The sequence below is a fragment of the Rhinopithecus roxellana genome, chromosome 17, assembly GCF_007565055.1.
Source record: "Rhinopithecus roxellana isolate Shanxi Qingling chromosome 17, ASM756505v1, whole genome shotgun sequence".
NCBI lineage: Eukaryota > Metazoa > Chordata > Mammalia > Primates > Cercopithecidae > Rhinopithecus > Rhinopithecus roxellana.
In genome coordinates this window covers 70117015-70136935 of record NC_044565.1, presented here as the reverse complement: position 1 = coordinate 70136935, position 19921 = coordinate 70117015, and the positions used below count along the sequence as shown (strand labels likewise).

Below are 19921 nucleotides of genomic sequence, written 5' to 3'. Positions count from 1 at the left end.
GATTCCTCTGCACCCAGAGCCGTACCTGGGACACAGTAGGAGCTAAACAAATATTTCTTGAATGAAGGAAATGAAAAAATAAGTGAAAACATGAACAAACCAATAAAAGAGGAAATGGTTTAATTTCTCTTTTGATACCTAGTACAGTGGTATGGTACTCACCAAACTTAAGAATGTACTTAATAAATGATTGCTGCATAAAATCCTGACTGAAGCATACAGGAAAATCTGAAACCATGAAGGGATCTGGAGTTATTCACTTTAAGAAAAGTTATGGAAGCTGATTATCTCTGGGGTAAAAAGGAAATGGATTTTAAAAAGCCTATAAACTTCAGGGAAGAAGCGCCAAGATACATGTGACAAGGCAATCTGAGCTCCACTCAGATCCAAGAACAAAGGGTTCCTGGTTTAAGCTATGGAAGTATCTTTTCCAGAAAGCAGCTGGGCAGAATTTCCTCACACGAATAGCTCTTAATGTATGGGAAAAAGAAAAGAGCAAAACAAAACAAGCAAAGGCAGCAAAAGGGAATAATTAGTGTAAACAGTTTAGTTTTTTTTTTTTTTTTTTTTTTTTTTTTTTTTTTTTTTTTTTTTTTTAATGCATTGGACAAACTCCAAGAAGGGAAAAAAAAAAAATGTTGTGGGATAAACATCTGTTCACTCGGAACATGACAGAGCCCTTGACAGGCTCTGCGGCCTGTGTGTGTCCTTATGTGCCCGAGGTTTATATTTATGCTTCCACTGCTCAGACAGCCCACAGAGTGCCCCAGAAAAAGACCTATTCCAGGCCAGGATGCACTCCTCTAACTCCATGTAGGGGTGCAGGGGCAACTCTCACTCGGTTGTGTTTGACACAACAAAAAACACACTGAAGGGAAGAAGAGCAAATACCAATTGCACATGTGGAACTGCCCTGCTCCACCTGCACTGGGTTCCATCGACACTGTATTTTATTGACTGCACGGAACGCACGGAAGTGACCAGACACCACACGTTTATGGGGATTAGCACTGTCTTTCCATCCCTATGATCCTTGGTATCAAGATATTAAGTGCAACAAGTTGAAGGAGTGTCTTCTTGTGCCAGATGTGCCTTTTGCAATCAGTCACTGAGTCTAGGAGTTTCTAAGAAGAGAACTCCATGAGAAACCTCATCTTCCAGTTTTCAGTACCACCTGATAGTTTCTATCTCCCCAACTGAGTAGAGGTGCATAGCGGCGGGCCTAGAGATGAAGGTAGATGGAAATGATCTAGCAATCTGCAATGGGCAGTGCCCTGAGGGAAACACCCACAAGGGGTGGATGGCCTCAGTTCTCATCTCCATGATGCTAGATCACGTTACCTTAAGAGCCTTGGGCCATGAGAGTCCAATTCTGAGGCCTCTGACCCAGCTCCATCAGCCTAGCCGATCTTACACAAGTCTCACCCTTAGGAGTACATTGTGTTAAGATGGGGACAGACTGCCTCACCCTTATCTTTCTTCCTGGCTGGCTTCACAACTTCTCTTGCTTTATCATCCGATTTACTCCCTTTTCTCTTCCTAAGACCCACTGCTCTCAGTTTTTCGTTATTCTTATGGCATTCATGTCTAACTCTGACATTCTATTAAATATCTGGCGGGGGTGACTGACTTTTGCTTCTCTCCTAGACCTTTGTCCCCAGCACCATGTGTGTATTTTCTGTGACCTGCCTCAAGATGAGAAAAATGTTCTTTTTCTCCCCTTAGGCATGAAGCTCTCTGGGTCTCTAAAGTCTCCCTGATAGTCAGCTACTGACTTACTCCACATAATACAAGAGGTCACACTTAACAGAATTATTCTGAGAGTGGCCAGTTGGGGCTGTTAAGAAAACTAATTCTCAAGCTGATCCTGGCCCACCTGCTGACTTGACTGGAAGAAGCACTGGCACCCAGAGCTTCATACTCAGAAGAAGGTCATGGGGGAAGCAGGTTGGCTGCTGGCTGGGAGGCATCTGGAAGGAGTGAGGATTTCACCAGCTTGGCCACAAAAGATGACACCACCATCTTTTTTCGGGGGGCACCTCATTCTATCAGTCTACACACAGATATGTCTACACCCACAATAAAAATGTTTATAAATAAAAATATTTGGTACCAGTTTTGATTTTCTACAGAATTGGGACTAAAAAACCAATTTATTCTTACACTTGTAGATTAAATGGTAACTCCACAGTTTAATTTTATCTGAAAGGGGAAAAAAAGCTGACATCTAGCAGTTAAACATGTCTTTGTCACTAGAGGCCTATGACACAAATCTCGATGATATTTTATGAGAACATGTATAGCTTTTCTCCACTTGTGGCTATAATTGCTGTTGGAGAAGCCCCAACATGTAAAGGTTGATGCTTCTGAATGTGCTGAAAGATGCTGGAACTAAACCATGCAGTGACAGCTATCAAAATGTCACCAATGCAGTGTCATATTCAGTCAAGATGCTTAAAAATTCAAATGTTCAACTAACACTGCTCTAGCTGTGCGAGGAAGATGATTACCTGGCTAGTTGGTAGGGAAATGAAATGAGGTAATGTGCATAACAGTACTCAGGAAGAAGCCCTGTGCAGGGTTGGCCGAGCTAGGAAAAGCTATCATTCACTGGGCGCTGACTCCATAGAGTAGTGCATGCCAGACACTAGTCTCATTACACATGTTTTAACTCAATTAATCTTCACAACTGTGAAGTAGACACTATCCTCATGCCTGGGTAAAAGGTCACAAAAAGGAGGCTAAGAGAATACCCAGCTACTCAGTATTGGAGGCTGGATTCAAATCCAGGTCTGTCTGACTTTGGAGTCTTTAACCGTTACTTAAGTTCTGGTTTCTCAAAAGCATCCTGCAGAAAGCTGTGTACATTTCAGGTGCTCTTTGTCTTTACTGTCCAGGTGTGAGGCATGCGCCTCAGGGCCCAGAGATGTACTCTCTTTAAGTGGGCCTAAACACCCACTGGTATTTTAAAAAAGACAAAATACGGTATTTCAAGTTTCTAAATAATTTTTATTTAAACAATTACAACTCCTTGTTGCTTGCCCATAAATTTAAAAGGTTTCATTTGAAATCACTAGTATTTATTCTAGGAATCAGTAGTTGGTTTGAAGAGAAGGTTGCAGTAGCTAAAATTTAAATTTATACTAATTTAGGGCACAGGAAGCAGTATATAATATAGTGAATTATGTTTCAAATGGAAAACAAACAAAAGGATGTCCAAATGTTTCATCCTATATCTATCAGAGTTCATTTCTGTTGCTAAATAAAATAAAGATCTCAGCCCTCAGTTTACCCCAGCTGCAAAATGAAAATAGTACCTCACTCAACATATGAGTGATTGAATTAGCTGCAGCTGGGCCAGCTTGGCATTAAGTAACTGCTGTGTAAGACTTTTTGACCGCAAAAGAGCACAGTGGAGGGGAACAAGTGCCAAAAAGGACACACCCACTCATTTGTGCTCCCTTTTGTATTAGGAATGCAGGGCCTCAGCATTGCCCAAGGGGTTTCAGGGTAAGATGCTGGACAGGTCTGCTAGGCAGCTCTGGCTAAACCTTCCTTGAAAAGTGGAAGAGTTTGGGTTCTAAGTAGCTCCAGAATAAAAGGAAGAAGGCTCTTTGAGACACTTCGGGAGTTTGAGCCAAACCAGAGACTCTGAAAATGGGGAAAGCAAACTGGAATTTCCTTGAAGGCCTATCTCTAATTTCTACTTTCTACCTACTCCCAACCCAACTCTTGCTCCCATCCCCATTCCCATTCCCCGCAGTCATCTGACTGGAAACTGGCTCAAGCTCTGAGTGAGTCACTGGTTGACCCAAGCACCTAGACTCCTGGAGCCCCCCAGGAACCCTAGGAGCCACAGGGAAGCCTGGGGGTACAGGCAACTCAAAACGAGAATGTGCCAACTTCCCAAAAAAAGGCAATGGTTGGGCATGTGCTCTCTGCTCCACAATGGCATTCTTCAAATGCTTTATAAGCCACTTAAAAAGAAAACTGCCTACCCATAATTCCCTGAAGACGTCTGGCTGGTTTATGCAATTTCCCAGTTATGCATCTTTCCTGTTAAGGGAATCTGTTGGAAAGCTGGCTCTGCACAATTGGGAAACTTGGGACCATCATGATTAGTCATTAATAAATTCACAGAGAACCTCGCCTCACGATTTAACTCTGCAGTAGTCTCCAGAAATTTGACTAAATGATGCTAAATATTTTTTAAAAGCATAGACAGTAGAAATCTTCCATGTACTTTCTGACAACTCTTACACAGACTACAAATTTCTGTACTTTCCAAACTCTCCCATGCATCCATCGTCTCTAACACCTACCAGACTGCATCCTTTGCCCATTTGCCCACACTCACTATTTCATTACTATTTCATTCCACCTACTCTTTATTTAAAACAAAACAAAACAAAACAAAACAAAAAAAACCCCAACAATTTATATGTTCCTTTCTACGTTCATTTAATTTAGTTTTCTGGATCCATGTGTATGCAGTATTTGCACATGCTAGATGCTAGTGCTAAAAAACAAAACAAAACATCAAATATTTAGGAAGCACCGCCCATGGGTTCAACTTCTTATTAGGAATAATGAAAGATAATACAAAAAAAGGCATATTTGTGTGATCGTGTGCACTGCACAAGCATATTAATGTGTGGGTAGTGATTGTGCATACGTGCACTTCTGGGAGCTCCCTTAAATTACTGCCTCTGTAACCTAACGCTGTGGCCGACTGAACAGAAGAAAATGTTCTCAACACAATGTATGATAAGATAAATTAATATATACTTGGATAGGTGTCTGAGGGGCCCGAGGGGGATTAGCTATCACATAACCATACGCTAAGCTCCGTGCACGGGCCCAGCTAAAAAGAACGTACGAAAACCAATCATGGCCAGGCACAGTGGCTCATCCTGGAATCCCAGGTTTTTGGGAGGCTGAGGTGGGAGGATCCCCTGAGGCCAGTTCAAGACTAGCCTGAGCAACTTAGTGAGACCCCATCTCTACAAAAATAAACATACTTAGCTGGGCATGGTAGTGCATGCCTGTAGTCCCGGCTACTTGGAAGGCTCAGGCAGGAGGATCACTTGAGCCCAGGAGTTTGTGGTTACAGCGAGCGATGATCGGCCCACTGCACTCGGAGTTTGTGGTTACAGCGAGCGATGATCGGCCCACTGCACTCTAGCCTGGGTGGCAGAATTAGACTCTTTCTCTTAAAACAAACAAACACAAACCCAATCATTTTCTGGGCTTCTTTCAGGATGTGAAACCCTTCCAGATTATTACCTTTTACCTAACCAAATTCTGGCAATTTTTTTTTTTCGATGGGGATAGAGTTTCACTGTGTCGCCCAGGCTGGAGTATAGTGGTGCAGTCTTGGTTCACTGCAACCTCCGCCTCCTGGATTCAAGCAATTCTGCCTTAGCCTCCTGAGTCGCTGAGATTACAGGTGTGTGCTACCAAGCTCAGCTAATTTCTGTATTTTTAGTAGAGATGAGGTTTTGCCATGTTGGCCAGGCTGGTATCCAACTCCTGACCTCAGGTGATCCACCTGCCTGGGCCTCCCAAAGTGCTGGGATTGCAGGTGTGAGCAACTGCATCCAGCCAATTCTGGCAATTTTTAAAACATCCATATTGGTCTACTCACAGTGCCCTAAAAATGCCAGGCACACTTCTGCATTCATGCCTAGTTCACATGTCCCTTCTGTCTGGAATGCCCATCCTCTCCGTTACCTCCTGGAAAACTTCTATTCTTCCTTCAATGTCTTATTCAGATGTCACCCTTTCTTCGAGTCCTTCTTGGACTCCATAGCAGACAGAGCTCACGGCTCTTTCCACTGGACTCCTGTGGTTCTATGTGCACACCTCTATTACAGAATTCATCACACTCTCCAAGTTAGTGACTTCTGTGCCTGACTCTGCCAGTAGACTCTACTCTTCTTGAGTGTCGGACATCTTCAGTCTTATTCCATAACCTCCCACCCTGACTTAAAAAGTGTCAGTAGACTGTCTGACGTGTGATAGGCACTCAAATAAATGTTGGTTGAATGAATGAATAATGACATATTACACTAGTTCTTTAGAAACAAACAGAAACTCCTGAAATTGAAATCAGTGAATTTCCTCAGAATGCACGAATTTGAGATAAAATGTTTTATCCTTTAGCCATTTAAGTGAAAAGAGAACTTGTTGATGATAAAGTTCCAAAAAATGCTTTTCATACCAGTAAAATTTCCAGACATGCACTACAGCAGAATCAAGGCAGACAGACAGCTTAAACCACTGGCGATAACTTCAGAGAAAGAAAGGGCAAAGGCATTAATGAGAATGAACAAAAATGTCCTACTCTGCCAACTTAAAATCTCTTTTCAATTTAGAAAACCTCCCACAACTCCTATGCAAAAATTCAAAGTTTAAATCATGCAATAAACAACACTAATGCAGGCAAAAGCTGCATTAGGAAAGTAAGATCAATAAACGTAGTAGAAGTCTCAAGCTATATTACACAGCCTTATTATAATGCTGAAAGAAGGAATTTGACTTCCAAATAATGAAAGAGACAAACAGCAGAATGGTCCAAGAAATGGAGAACACAAATTCAAGCATGGGTGTTGCCAATCCTAGCAGATGAACATTCCAAGGAGCTCACACTGGCACCGAGACTTAGAGTGGTGGCAGATAGTTCCACTCTGAAACCACTTTTGTTGCTGGTAGTTTTAGGGCTGCTTTGAGGCATAAACTGAGGAGCTACCTTATTACTACAACAGTGTGTATTTCAGTACTTTTTAACTTTCTTGTGTTGATGAAGTTATTCAAGTTGTCATTTTTGTTTTTCTTTTGGATCTGTCTTTTCTCCCTATGTGGGCTTCTTCATTCAGAGTTTATTAGTACAGTTTTACTATCTTGCTGATTTAAACCTGGTGTAAATATTTTGTTGTTTTTATTTTTGAATTTTTTAATTATTAGGTGAGGGTGAACAGTGTTCTATGTTTGTTAGTTGTTTTATCTCTTCCTCTGTAAACTGAACGACATTGCTCTTTTACCTATTGAGATTTTAAGTGTTCTGATCAATTTAAATAGAAATGCTGTTAACTTTTTACTATATTTGTGATCAATATCATTCCAGTTTGTTTTTTAAATAGTTTTCATGTTATTTCTGACACAAAGAAGAAAAGCTCAGCTTGAATGCTTGGATAACTACTCATGATTCTATCATTAGTAGGTGGGACATGAGAGATTAGAACCCAGGCCTGCCTGACCCCACAGATCAGGTCCTTAAATAATCTGTTGGCCGGGCACAGTGGCTCACGCCTGTATTCCCAGCACTTTGGGAGGCCGAGGCTGGTGGATCACGAGGTCAGGAGATTGAGACCATCTTGGCCGACATGGTGAAATCCCATCTCTACTAAAAATATAAAAATTAGCTGGGCATGATGGCGCATGCCTGTAATCCCAGCTACTCGGGAGGCTGAGGCAAAAGAATCGCTTGAACCAAGGAGTCAGAGGTTGCAGTGAGCCGAGATCGCGTCACTGCACTGCAGCCTGGCGACAGAGAGAGACTCCGTATCAAAAAAATAATAATAATTTGATGAACAGGATTAATACATTTGGGTCCAAACTTCATTGATGATATGCGGCCATCATTGAGGATTATCAGTTAGTATATTTTGTATTTGACTTTGTTGAAGCTGTCTATTTTTGCTGATATCAAAGCTTGTTTATCCATAGCAGCCTGTCTGCCTTGACCCTGTTGTTTCATATATGCTAGGGGTGTAAAAATTAGCTAAGTTTGCCACGGCAGTATAAAACAAAATGGCTGACTGCATTTTAAAAATGGGGTTTGGCTCTTCAGACTCCCCTTCTTTGAGTTCAGGGATCAAGGCCCTTTTCCAGGGTGTTGCTAGGAGTCTCACCTTTGGATAACTGAGGTTTTTCCAGGGCTGGTAATCTGACCTTCCTATAGTAGGCACTTGATAAACGTTTGTTGAAGATAATGAGATACTTTTCTTTAGTTTTCTAAATTGCCCAGGAAAAGCTTTCCCAGTCAAGATTAGAGACACAGCAACTTTCCACACACAGGGAAATAACTGGGAAATTATTTTCATAAGGAAAAAAGTCTTACAGTTTTCTGTAAATAAAAGAGTATCCTATTTTCATTCTCACAGAAGTCTAAAAATTACAGACCAATGCATTTGTTTTTCTACAGAGACATATGTAATTCACTTTAAAGAAAAGTTGGCTATGAAAGAGATTTCTATCAATTAAATTGAATGGTGAATCATATTTTCCCATTAAGTTCCATTTAAAAATTTGTAATACAGAATCAAACTTGGCCTTCTCCTCAAAGATGTCCCTAGACTAAGTATATTCATTTAAGGAAAAAGGCAGTTTTCTTTTTCAATTCAACCAATTAAAAATGCATCTAAGTCACAAAATTAAAATTCCAAATAAGCCTTAAAATTCCGTATGTCTGCTTCATCGACAGTAGACCCTACTATAAAATAAGATAAGCCTTTTACGGTCTTTGCAATTAATTCTATAATTCTTTATCTCTTAAGGTAAATATTCCGTTCTAAAAGTCTTCTAAAATCAATTATTTTGTAGGATAACTCCTGATAGCTTATTTATAATGCTGGGGACAACTGCTCAGGAACTATTAATAACTTAGTATTCTTTAAATAGACTACGAAAAACTATAATTTACAAATATTTATAACTTGCTTATTCTGTGACTAATACCTGCCAGGCTTTGTAGTCAGCAGTGGGTATAGAACTATAAATAACATATAAATAATACATGGTCTCAAGAATCTCCCAATTAGTAGCAGAGAAAGGCAGAAAATTAATTTAAATTCAGTATCATAACAATTATTATTGAGCCATGTAGAAACACAAAAAAGGGCATTCTTAACTGTCTGGTAGAAGGGTGCTAGGAAATGCTTCAATGAGGAGGTGACATTTGTGATGAATCTTGTGGGAGGAGTAGAAATTAACTAGGAAGATAAGATTACAAGCAGAGAAAAACAAAATAACCTTCCTCACACTAACTCTCTTAACTCTGGGCACACATACTCAGAAAAACATATCTGTTCTCACCCCAAAAATAAATTTACAATCATTGGAAAAAGAAGCATTACTAATAACCAGCATAATTTTATTAACAAATCTAATCAAATTACTCCACTTTTCTTCTCAGAGGAGGTGATCTAGTGAATAGAGGTAAATATTTTTCCTAAAATGTAGGTACCTCATGTTATGAATTATCCATATATGCAACAACTAATTTCACACTTCCTCCTAATTTCCACCTCTGAGAATCCAAAAGGAAGCCCTCTAGAACAGCAACTGAGCTGCCTGTGGCTGATAGCCCCATCTGGTGGTTGGTATGGGGAACTGTGCAGTATAGGGTTTCCATCCTACTTTTCCCAGAAGGAAAGAAAACGCTGTTTTTCTCACTGTCTCTACTTTTCTCCTTATAGTTCGTTAACTCCAGCACCTGGCACTCGGCACACAAATATTTGTTTTTAGATTCCCAATAAATATTTATAGAACTGAGCTGTTTTGAATAAGAAATCATTAACACAAGGTTTTGTACAGGCTTTTCCATTTTTCCTAAGCACTTTTACATTTATTACCTCAGCACTTTTAGCTCAGTCACCTTAGTATGAAGATGAAGAACAGTATTGCATAAATCATCAGGATTCTCATCTGCTTGCATTAAAATACGGTGTACTCTGTAAGGAGACGACCCTTCTCTATCGATCAATTATTTATGAATAAATGAATAAATTTCCTATCTTTTTCTCTCCAAATTCTTTATCTGGTACCTTAAGAACTGTTCTTCATTTTATTTGTAAGGCAAAAGCCACCATAAATCATCCATTTGAGTTGTGCTAGTTAAACATATACTTGCAGCTGAGCAAACGGAGGGTAAAGATTGTGATAATAAAGAACTATCTACTTATACAGCTGTTGAAGTAGTTTTTAAAAAGAACTCAAATATTCCAGAAGTCTCCAAGTACTTTTTCCTTTATCTTTTAATTTATCCTGCCTTTTCTAAGGTGTTGACCTTCAAGATTTTTAAAAACTTCAATTTTATTTTTCTATAATGTCAAATTACTTAGGTTGCAAAGGTATTAGTTTACAGAAGCAAAAGAGAGAGACGAGAGATATAGGAAGACTACAGATAAAGCAAATGGAAGAAAATTTAAAAGGTAGGAATAGCACAGAAATACTGTAGGATTCAAAATTTAATTTGAAAAAATAATACAAAAGAAAGAAAAGTGGGGAAAAATGGTGATATAAAACAGGGTCTGGGAAAGACTTCAACGGATTCTCAACTGTAAAGTGTATTCGTATCAAATATACTTGTTTAAGAAAAGGCAAAAATAACACAACTAGACAAACTCTGTTAATAGTCACACTGTTGACACATCTCCCATACCCACATTCTCTGAGCCATTTGGAAGAAATCTTTTATTTAACCTTTTCTATTCGCAAGTATCTTGTCCTGTGAAACAAAAGGATCTGACTATATGATTTTTAAGGCCTCTTCTAGCTAGAAGTTTGCTGTTGTTGCTGCTGTTTTGAACATTCTCTGAGCCTATGAATGATTTTTAAAAAATACATAAAGAAGGGCAAGGCAAGGAAAGGCAAATGAAGGCGCCAGAAGGAATATAAGATTTCATACACAGAAATGTTAGTAAGAAAAATGATGTTTTCCAGACAAACACCTCTACTTATTAAAGGCATTAATTAAAGTAACCAAATATGGCTATTTTCACTCAGGATATACCCTGCAATGCTAAAATAGCAACCACCTTACCACCACCACTCCCCTGTTCCCCTAAAATCAGAAACCACCTTACCACCACCACTCCCCTGTTCCCCTAAAATCAGAAATGCTTCCTTTGAAATATTCCTGTTTCTCCAAGTTGATGTGTCATTATCCAAAAGAAGTCTCTAAGCTAAACTTCCATATTCGGCTTCAGGTTTTGAATTCATAAAATGAGGAACCGAACTGACCTCTCTTGCCAAGGTGTTGCATACTTTGTTTAATATGGCACTTTAAGGCCTTCAGTTTTAAGATACTTGAGAAGTACAAAGTATCATTATGTTAATTACTATTATTATAAGGCTCCAGAGCTTAGGTGAGCTATATGCTAATGTCTAATGTACTCAGTTGTAATCTATGACCCAGGAAGGTGATTTCCAAGCATCACATGTCAGTCTGTCGTCCTTGTGTAACTCCAAAGAGCCACACACAATAGGCAGAAGCAGGCACAGTGACTTGGACTTTGATAAATATTGCTGGAGTCTAACTTTCTCCGCAACTCTGCTGAATACTAAGAAAAACATGACCCTACTCTTTCCACAAGGGTATTCTTTACAGAATTCAAATTAAGATAGACCACAGAAAAACCAAAAACTCAATTGTGCATGTCCTGGAGAAAATTAGGTAGTAACTCCTAAATAAATAAGTACTTAGCCAACTTCAAGACAGACATTCTTAAAGTTTAGTGTGTGTTCAACTACCTATGAAGCTGGTGAAAATGCAGATTTCTGAGCCCCCCAAATTCTGATTTGGTAGGTCTGGCACGGGTTCAAGGAGTCTACACTCTTAACAAGTTCACAAGGCCGATGCAGGTGGTCCACTGACAACATTCTTGAGAAGCACTGCTTTGGGGTTCCAGGAAGCCTGCTAATAAAATAGCAAAATGCTGATTCAACACATTCAACAAAAATTTAGAGGTCTCAAAGACAGCAATACCAAGTGTAATGTAATGTATTAATTTTTACCACAGTTTCTATTAAGCAGCAACTTAAGAGGCTAAGATTTGGACTACTAATTCCAAAGTTTTGACGAAAGACAAGTTGAATTGAGAAAATGTTTCAAAAATGCAATGTCAAGAAATCTACATGTATATGAACAAAATAAGGCAGAAGAAAAGACTTTAGATAGCAAAAGTGGTTGTTATACATTTTGTATTTTCAAATACACCAACTAGCAGCTTAGAAAACAGACGTGGCAAACAATGGACCAATTTAATGCCTATTAAGTAAAATACATAAGTAAAAATAAGCCATTTACGAATAAGCCTCTGTTAAGGAGGAACATACCAGGAACAGGATCCGAAATCCTAATATGTCTTTGCATTCTTAAATGCTAAAGTCATGGGGGAGAAAAAAAAACAACTTGAAGTGAAATGCTATGAGGTGTTAATGTATCAAAGTGTTACTCACTAAGAATAACACACAAAACTGCTCGAGCGATTACCACAGGGTTTTATTACAGAGACAAATAGGGATATAAGAGATACAGCTTAAATGAAGAGGATGGCTTTGAAGAACAACAGAAGAACCATCTATCCACCCCCAGCCCCCAACTAAATGAAAGACTGAACCACTGGCAAGAAATAGCATACAAATTTCTATAAAACTCCTGGTATAATCACCAGCCAAATGAACTGGATCTGTACTTAGGGCTCAATGCCTAGTAGCTGATGACCATCCTTTAAGACTCAGCTCAAATCACACCTCTTCTGTGAAGCCTTCCCTTCCTTCACTCAGCAGGAGAAATGTGCTAGTGACAACAACATTGGCTTTAGTATTCAGGTATCGTACTATTTTTATAACCAAAATACCAGTATTTCTGTTGGTGTAGTAGCATGACTTCAGAGTGGGTGAGGAGCTTCATTCATCCTGAGCTCTCTCCAGTTCATCCCATGTGCCCATTCCTGTCTCCCCAGCCACTTAGCCCAGACACCTTCACAGTAAAACCTGGGAAGACTCCCAGCTCCTCCTTCCCATTATCAGCTCCTACAATTTCCCCTCCCTGCGCCAAACCCCAAAAAGGCTGAGGCTAGACTTGGAGGAGGAGAAAGGTCTCTTGAAGTTGAGGGAACTCTTCCCTGGGAAAGGGTTGGCCTAGAGAGAAATCAAAGCTGGTATTGAGGCCACCAGCAAGAGCTGAGAAGCTGCCAGAAGATAGCAGTGGCCCTGAAAACTCCACAGCCCTGTTGATCTGGTGTGGAAATTCTGCGAGGCCCAGGGCAGAGGGGCTGTCGTCAAAGCTCTTAGAGGCACATGGCTCTTCATTCTCAATTGTTTAAGGCAAATTTGAAACCTTGAAGAGATGGATTGCTAAATATCAGGTGTGGCTCTTTGTGGGACAGAAAAGAGGTGCTATAGACAGACTTACAGCTTAAAGGCCTCAGGAAAGCATCCCCACCTGAGTTTATTCTTACATATTCTAACATGGTAGATTTAAATCATTCTTTGAAATAAAAACAGCCCGCTGCAGGACTAGGCTTATCACTTATTTACAGTGCCATGTGAATAATCCAGTCATCACCCCATGCAAACCTGCCCACTCTCTGGTGAGGTATCAGTGCTCACAAACAGTGGGGGAAAATCTGTGTGTGAAGACTACCGAAAGGGGTTGGATGTCTCAAGAAAGACCTGGAAACTCTCCTCTCTAAGAAAAGATTTGAATTGAATTGTCTATTTAGAGAAATCCAGAGGTAGATAGGTAGCAAATGCTAAAAATTTTAATTTTAAGAAAGGGACCAAATGTTATCAAAGCATTTTTAACTACCTTGCTCTAATTTATAGTTATTCTCATGTTCATGATGTAAGTATTAGTAATTAGTTTTAACTCACTATTGAAGAATTATCGTAGAAAAACTTCACTGTAGAGAGGGAAAGGATGCTTTTTTTTTTTTTTTTTTTGAGATAGAGTTTTGCTCTTGTTGCCAAGGCTAAAGTGCAATGGCGTGATCTCGGCTCACTGCAACTTCTGCCTCCTGGTTGGTTTCAAGTGATTCTTCTGCCTCAGCCTTCTGGACAGCTGGGATTACAGGTGCCTGCAACCACACCTAGCTAATTTTTTGTATTTTTAGTAGAGACGGGGTTGCACCATGTTGGTCAGGCTGCTCTCGAACTCCTGACCTCAGGTGATCCACCCACCTTGGCCTCACAAAGTGCTGGGACTACAGGCATAAGCCACCACATCCAACCTCCTTTGTTCTTTTTTCCTAGGTATTCAATGCCTCAAGAGGAACTGGTCTGGCTGGAGCATGTAGGTATAAAACAGGTACCAAAAATCATCTTGAGTCAGCAAAAAGAGCTGCAGGTGTAGTATCTGATAAATTTAAAACCTCATATATGTTTACTTTAGAACCTACAGAGTAAAGTCAAAAATGCTAAGTGTCTTTTAAGAGCCTCAGTGCACTTCACCCATCATTAACTACTATTGATAACCATCTTACCCACAAATCTGATTAGAACGCTGCCTTCTGGCCTCTTAATTTCCTTAAAAGAGTCAGAGCTGTGGGAGCTATTAACTCTAGGTTCCCTATCAAACTATCTTTGGCAAGGACATTGAGTAGCAAGAAGCTTTTCATCATTCTCACATTGTTTTTTTGTTTTTTGTTTTTTGTTTTTTAATAAACACATTTCTTTAAAGATAAAAAAAGAAACTGCAGTTGCTGGGAGGACCATCCAGTTCATTTCTCATGTTTTACACGTGGAGGAACCCAAAGAAGTGAAGTGACTTACCAGCCTCGGGTCACCTGGCTAGAGTGAGAGGTAGAAACCAGGGCCAGAACACGGGACTCCTGACTTCACCAGCTGGCGCTCTTCCCCGGTCTCACAGTCTTTCCAAGAGAGAAGCACCGGTCTTTCCGAGCAGCTTTCCAACTGCTCAGGAGAGGGTGATGTCTAAACTGGTCCTCCTTCAAGAGCCACTAAAATACTTACAGATTGTCCTATTTCGTATACCTTAGTTCCACTTAGTTACAAGTTCAAACTTCTATCAGAACATGTGTCAATAGTTCCATGATCTTCAGAGGAAAGACAAGGGAGTGAGTTCTCTCCTTTCTGGCTGTTGCCAGGAAAAGGAGATGGCAGTACTCCAACTTTTTCCCCCTCCCCACTGTATCGCCATGTATCTAAGGCATTCTTTTCTTTGTTACTGTAAGATACCCTGCAAAGGGCAAGAGGAAGCCATGTGGGACAGCAGATAGATGAGAATTGGAATCAGAGAAGGTAATATTCCCTCTACTTTTCACTTGCAGGGTAGCTTGTCTGAACAATAGACAGACTTAACTTGTCTGAACTAGAGTTTCTTCACTTGTAAAATGTAAAACATCGCCTACTCCACAAGGTTTTTGCAAGGATGAAATGAGATTCTATATGTAAAGCACCTAGTACAGTGTCTGGTTTGCATGAGCTCCTCAAAGAAATTAGTTTCCTTCTCTCTTCTACTGTTATGGTTAAGATTTGAGACAAGTAATTTAACTAGTTAGCCTCCCCTATATAATGGAAGATAATATATACTTCTGATGAAAAGACACTACATAAAACAAAATATGATTATTAACCATCAAGATTAATACCTGGAGGCACTAATTCAATGTATAAAATATGCAAAGGTACCAATTCACTAATAAATACACTATGGCAGGAGCTTGTCCCAAGATGCCAATTTGCTGAAGTAAGAGGTACATGCTAGGGCCAAAGTGCCAGGGACACCGACTAAAGCAGCCAGAGAGGGAAGGCTACTACTCTCCTAGAGATGTTCAGCACTGAGTAAAAATCCCAAGAGAGCTAACAACCACCCATCAAGGAATTAGTAGAGCTAAAGGAAGTGGCAACCGTACAGGCATGTGGAGTGATACAGCAGAAAGAGCACAGGAAAACTGGGCCCTGGAAACCCTGTGTTCCACCTCCAGATCTGCTGCGAGTGGATGTGAGAGTTTGGCAAGTCCTTTAAAATGCCTGAGTATTCATTTTAACTCTGGAAAACAGAGATGACAATGCGGGCTCTATCTAGCTTGCAAAGAGAATGCGCCTTGTAAAGTAGAAAGCACAATATAAATGTTAAGTTAAATTACTCTGATTGTGCAAACATACAAATATAGGAAATAAAAGACTAAACTAAGGAAGCCCCAAAGGGTGACAACAAGACAGGGGAATGAAGGCCATCACTCTGATTAGGACACCAGGTGAAGGTTCCAAGGAAGTAACAGCGAGGAGCTGAGTCTTCGTACCCAGTACTCAGGGTGTAGACTACAATCCACTATATCAAGGGAATAGGGCAGTACTGGTTATAAACAGGCACCAAGAAACATTTAAGTTATACTCTGCTTAATTTTTTAAAAATACAATCAAAACACTACAATAATAATGCTGTTACCATTTCCATTCCTTGTCTTTGGAATAGTACAATGGGCTTAGCATTCTGTCTTTACTGTGATGAGTGACATATTATATAACACGAAAATGCCTTGCTATTAATAAGGAACCTAGATCATGGGGCCATAAGCTTTTGTGGACCGGCCCCACACCCAGTTTAAGCTGGTCGGCTTTTCCTGCATGATACTGGGTCCACACTGACTACTTGGAGAGATGATCATTTATTGCAAGGACATTTGAAAACACGAGCAACAAAGGAAAGCACTTTGTGTGCACTGTGCTCACTCTGGCTCCAGCTCTCCTGGCTCTGGGATGCAGACTGGGTTTCATAAGCAAGGAGGAAAAGTTGCTTAGCACTGTTCCAGGTAACGATTCAGAAGTGAATGACAGTACAGCTCTTGTTTGCCCTGCATGTCTGTTACAGAGAGATCTGACTTGACTTTCAGGCCCTCCTGGTATATGGACTTGTATTGGGTGAACTGAGCAGGTCCATTCTGCTGCGGCTGGATCACTGCTAGCTCCTGGCCCATCCTCCAACAAGGCGAGCTGTCCAACTGACAGCTACAAAAAAAGAAAGAAAAAGGGTTGGGTTCTGTCCCCCAAAATGTGGTTATGCATGTGGCAGGCACTATGGCTTGATGGGCTCCTTCAGTACATCCAGTTTCCTTGGTAACCCAACTATGTACTAAATGGTTTCCATGGCAAAACACGTTCCAGAGTCCAAATAACCAACCTACACATACAATTTGGAATGCAACTTATTAGTGGGGGGCTGCCTGCACTTGAAAAAACGCGTAAGCTTAATAAACAGTCCTGGTAACTTTATTGTGGCACCAAAGCACATGCCTCTGTGGAGCCCATTCAAAGGGCATCATATCAGGGAAGGGGCCAGAAAGTGGGAGAGCCAAATCTAAAGTGTGCCAGACTGAGCGATGAGATACGGTTTCTGCGGTACACAGTATTCCAAGAGATGAGATCTTGATCTGAAAGTAGTGGGCCAAACAACCACAGAATAAGAGTAAAGTATTTCTGGTATTCCTAGAAATCTCTCTAAGAACTGAAATAAGATTCTCAACCTTGAACAAGGTGTTCAGTCTATAATTTGGAACTCAAAGGAAAAGAAGGTATTACCTTCCTTTTCAGTTCGAGTGATAACATCCCATTAGGGGGTGTATGAAATGTAGGGAGGTATATTAAGTGGTCTCAATCACTAAGGGGTCATTCATCCAGCAGGCAAGGACCATGGATGCCAGATATCCTAGACTGCACTGGACCATATCACAAAGCAAAATGAGTATAACATCCACGTTGAAACCTGTGTCCTATTACTAAAAGAATTTCCTAAAGGGAAAAATTACAAATTTTAAATGTATTTCTTGCTACTTGTCCTTTCTTCTTTAAAACAAAAAATTAAGGGGAGGGGAGCAAAAAAAAAATCTAAATAATGTTTTTAAAAGCTCTTAATCTGTTTAATGAGAGTTCTATCACAAAGATGTGAACTTAAGCAAATGATGTAAAAGAACATTAAAAATGATTTGTCAAAATGAAGAAGGAAGCCACGTGACTTTCTAACACAGGACAGCACAGTGTGAACAGAGGCTCCATTCTTGGGCTTGGGAGAGTAAACCTACCATGGCACCTACTGTAACCTTCGAGTTCAGAACCCTGTGGCCCAAAGTCAGGGACTACGTAGGCCTGCTTTTCACTCTGCAACTAACTTAGATTTTCTTTCTTACATGCCAGTAGTTAGTGATTATGTAGAGGGAAGCCATTAAGTGCAAAAATCCCTCATTTCAGATCTCCAGAAAGGCTACGGAATTTTAGGTCTGGGATGGGCAGATCCTCCAGACCCTACTCTGTTCTGCTCCTAGTCCAATTTCAGGTTTAGGTCAATCTCCTGTATTCAGAAAACTTCCCTTGTTCCCATACTCCCTTCAGGGGTCCTGAACACCTTTAAATCTGAACTGAACTGAAAAGTCCCATGTTAGCTTTTCTTAAAATTCCTAGAAATGGCTGAAAATTTTATACATGAGAGTTCTAGAGATTAAGATCCAAGTCAGGATCAGAATGGATTCGCTAGTGGGCTGAAGAACCCCTAGGCCTCCAGTTCTGACCAAAGGCCCAGTTCGGCCTTAAGATCCAAGAGACGGGGCAACATCCAGAGTCACTCAATAGTTGCAGCCACTCAACATTCTACAGTGGCCCCACTGATGGTGCGTCTTTTCATACTTTATGTGCTACTCATGTTTCCTTGTCTGTGAACCACGTTCATGGTTTTTTGTTCACTGTCTGTCAGATTTTTTGCCATTTTCTTAATTTTAAAGAGTTCTTTATTTTGGATATGAACCCTGTACCAATTATTTTAGGCTTATAATTTGCATTTTTAAATGCAATGAGAGTAAGAAATGGCAGTTTAGATCTTCTATTGGGGACATAAATGATCTAATGTAGGAAAATCTAATATGCACATGGAAAAACTTTAAAATATGATGAGGGTGGGAAGTAGACAAGGACTCTAGCCAAAAGGAACTTCAACAGGTGAGCTTAAGAATAGTCAAAGGATACCATCAAGAAAGTGAAAAGACAACACATAGAATGGGAGAAAATATTGGCAAATTATGTATCTAATAAAGGTCTAGTATTCAGAATATATAAAGAACTCTTACAACTCAATAAGAAGAAAAATAAAGCAACTTAAAAATGGGCAAAAGTCTGAATAGGCATTTCACCTAAAGGATTTGAAAATATGTGTTTACACAAAAACTTATAACATGAATATTCATAGCAACATTATTCATAATAGTCAAAAAGTGGTAACAATCCTAATGTCTATTACCTGATGAATGGATAAATCAAATGTGGTATATGACATACTGGAGTATTATTCCACAATGAAAAGGAATGAAGTACTGATACATGCTAAAACATGGATGAACCTTGAAAACATTATGCTAAAAAGAAGAAATCAGTCACAAAAGACCACATATTATATGATTCCACTTACATAAAATGTCCAGAATAGGCAAATCCATAGAGATAGAAAGTAAATTAGTAATTGTCAAGGGCCGGAGGGTTGGGGGAAATTGGGAGTAACTGCAAAGGGTGTGGGATTTCTTTTCCGGGGTGAGTAAAAAGTTCTAAAATTGATTGTGGTGATGGCTGCACAACTCTGGAATATACTGAAAACCACTGAACTGTACACTTTAAATGGGTGAGCTGTACATGAATTATAGCTCAATAAAACTGCTACTAACAAATAAATAAAAGAGTAGGCTGAGACAAAAAGTAGTGAAGGAAAGGGAAAGAATGACAGAATGCCTTAAACCCAGGGTGACAATTAATTTTAGGTTTCTGTTACAGTGTATTTTCCCTTGGCCCTTAGTAGGTATCACCAAAAATGAGCAGAAAATGCAACTTGTAAAAGGCAGTGAAAGTCAGGAAAGAGAGGTAACATACAAAGCCAGGAGTCAGGCAAGGGGAGGCTGGAGCCAAATAGCTGAAAAATATAAGGGTCCAGATTTAAACAGCAAGGGCTGAGACAAAGGAGAAGAGATGAGTATTTACAGATATGAGCACATGCGGGGCATCCTCCCAGTTCTTTCTGTCTGTGCTTCATCTTTCTCCTTTGTTTCAGTTCTGTCCAGCACTCTCTATAAGCCACACCACATTGGAAAGATCAGTGATTCTCAAGTGTTTAGTAAGTATATAAATCACTAAAAGTACT

General features: G+C 39.9%; 1 protein-coding gene and 1 long non-coding RNA gene across 5 annotated transcripts in view; one reads left to right on the top strand and one right to left on the bottom strand.

Moving 5' to 3' along the window:
• Positions 1 to 16766, top strand: part of LOC104668471 — a 55819-nt gene extending 39053 nt beyond the window's left edge. The window contains exons 2-3 of the long non-coding RNA XR_748829.2: positions 14041 to 14134; positions 15078 to 16766. This is a non-coding gene — a long non-coding RNA (uncharacterized LOC104668471). The remainder of the gene's footprint in view (positions 1 to 14040; positions 14135 to 15077) is intronic.
• BABAM2 (BRISC and BRCA1 A complex member 2) overlaps positions 1 to 19921 on the bottom strand; it is a 451290-nt gene that overhangs the window by 169808 nt on the left and 261561 nt on the right. The gene's annotated exons all lie outside the window — the stretch shown is intronic.